Consider the following 2862-nt stretch of genomic DNA (forward strand, 5'->3'; position numbering starts at 1 on the left):
CCAATTATATTTTGTCTAGTCATAAAACTATTTGAGATATCTGGAATGTAAGGGCGGTAAAACCGAATTTATGTTAAAATGGCTTGCCATACAGTGAACGATACAAGTTCACTCAGCTCCCAGTCTTTGCAACACCTCAACACCTACAGACGTACATTTTATTGAGAAATGGGTCGGGGTCGGATAGTGGATGGGCTTGGATGTCTGACTTCACACTTAAAGGGGCAGTATCAAGTAAAACTGACTTTTTTGAGCTTTAAACTTTTTATGATGTTATTCCCTCATCAAAAACATAAAGAGGGTTGCCTTAATTCTTTCATGCATGTTTGAGAAATCCTTAATCTCCTATAGCAACTATTCAGCTGTCCAGGTCGCCCGGTTCACCTGTCACCACTTTCAAGGCACAGCTCCTCCTTGGGGTTGAAGTTTCCAAGCTTCTACCACAGAGCCCCCCTCCCTCACAACTTCCCAACTCAGCTCTGTTAGACCTGCCAGCAGCAATTAGCAGACACCTGGTAAAGCTGTGCATCAGCTGAGCTCATAAAGCCAGCCACTTCTCGGTGCAACACTGGTAAAATTATTGTTACAAGGTTAATAGAGGAGCACTGTTGTGATGACTTCCTGAAGGCAAAGTTTCAGAAAGAGCAGGAGTATTTCAAGGTGTTAAATCAGGAAGTAACATTTCTTTTTAATTCAAATTTGATGTATATAGCATTTTTATAACTGAAGGTACTGACTATGCTGTAAAATGGCATTTCATTCCCGGAAAAGACATAATACTGCCCCTTTAAACCATTTAATCACAGAAGTTGATTGATAGCGCTAAGACTTACCTCCCAGCTCTGACTGGGAGTGCAGGGAGAAAACAGAAGAGCTCAATTACTCCACAGATTCTGCCCCATACCATAATGACACAACATAGTGACAACTTCAACAAATGTGAAACTATGTTTTTCATTAAAGTTACATACTTATTAAAGGCAATTATTAATACAACTAGCAATTCAGATGAATTGAAAAAACTGAGCAAAATATACAGTGTGCCATTTGTTCAATTGTTTTTTTATTTGTGAACAAGAAGTGATTTATTATACTGTTCATTTTTAATTTGAGTTTTAGTTTTGAGTTTCAGAAAATGTGTTTTGAATGTTTGACTTAATCTTCGTCTTCTGTATTAACACTCTGGAGTCTCTGTGACCACATGGCATGAAGAAGCAGTTGCTGCATGTTGGGAATCATGCAGCAAATCCTCACATATTCTCATTCTCATAAAGAGAATGTCTCTCAAATATCCAACTTTAGACGATCTTTATTGCAGAAGCAAAATCACTATTTGAGTAAAACTGGACATTTGGAGCAAACGACGATCATCCTAACCAAACGGTTTCAGGATGCATATGTAAATCCAGGACCCAGCCTATTCTATGGTCATGTGTTCTTCATTCAAATCTGCCAGGTGTCTGAATAATGTGTTAACTGTGTTAATTGTTTTGCAAGGTTATTAAAGAAAGATATTATTTTTCCTATTTTAATTCTTTGAAAAAAATTAACTACGACATATGCTTTCTTCTTTCTACTGTATTACTTTTCACTGTTTATTTGAAATAGACAATGAACAAGTAAATGTGCCAGAGTTAATCGAAGACAATTTTCCACTCAGTCAGTGGAGAAACAAACTGTGTTTAATATGGCCTTACAAGATGTTCTCCATAAGTATGATTGTTTTTAAAAAGCCTTTCACATTAAATAGGTGAAAAGGAAATGGTGTAACCAGTTAAGCTTTTTTAGTTGTTGTTATAGACCACAGAAAAACAGAATTTTGAATTTGAAGTGTTACCAGAATTTCAAACTGAGCTGGGTCCCTGATAAAGGTCGCACCTGCTTACGCAACAGTACAAATGAGTCAGATTCCCATCTATTGAACCCGAGGAGAAATGTTGCTTTTCTAAACCAGATCTCTGAGCATTTTAGATGTGTTCCACTCCAGTTTTCCATCTCTGTACAGTGGGAGTTTAATCTCATTCCAACTGACGTATCCCCAGGCACCATTTTTTTTTCCCACAAAAAAAAATTAGAAACAAAGAATTTAGGACAGATTGAAGACAATTTTTTATTCTCTTGTTGAGGAACATTTGGATATTTGCTTATCGCTTCTTCTCTCATCTATAGTTAGCAGTATATGTGCCAGTCTTCCAGTCCAGTTTTACACAGATTATTTTATCTTATTTGCTGGGGTTCTGGCTGTACTAGCCATGGGGCTGGAGAAGGCTTTTATGGACTAATCCCCCACAAAGCCAGTAATAACCTGTCAGTTCATCCCTTGCCAACCATCTTACTCTCACCCATCCCGTTACCCCCTATCCAAGTTTCTCTCTAGCCATCCACAAACATACCAGAATGCCGCAAAAAGGCAGGGGGCCAACTGATAGAGCTTTGTGGGGATGAACCCAGGCTTGAGGCTCAGGATTGTGCATCCCAAATCAATCAGTATTTTTTTTTTTTTTATTTCTTTTTCACGGTCAATCAAGTCAATTTTTCATGAAAGTAACTATTAATTTTTTCATCTATATACTATACCATTTCTAATTTCTTTCCAGTTAGGAAAGTGAGCGAAAATTATAATCACAAAAAATGAGAGCAATAATGGTGAGAATGGCTTTGATCCGTCTCAAATGTAAGATTAGATGTTAATCCTGGCAATTTTATGAAAATGTCATTCATATGTCTATCCACCATGGCAATATTGTCTGAGTGCAAATAAAAAAAAAAAAAAAAAAAAAAAAAAAAAAAAAATGATTTAAATTTTAAAAAAATTTATTATTTTTTTTCAGGTATTAAACAAAAAAATTAACATTTCTATAC

The sequence above is a fragment of the Poecilia latipinna genome, unplaced genomic scaffold (assembly GCF_001443285.1).
Source record: "Poecilia latipinna isolate Pla-1442-1.1 unplaced genomic scaffold, P_latipinna-1.0 Scaffold2541, whole genome shotgun sequence".
NCBI lineage: Eukaryota > Metazoa > Chordata > Actinopteri > Cyprinodontiformes > Poeciliidae > Poecilia > Poecilia latipinna.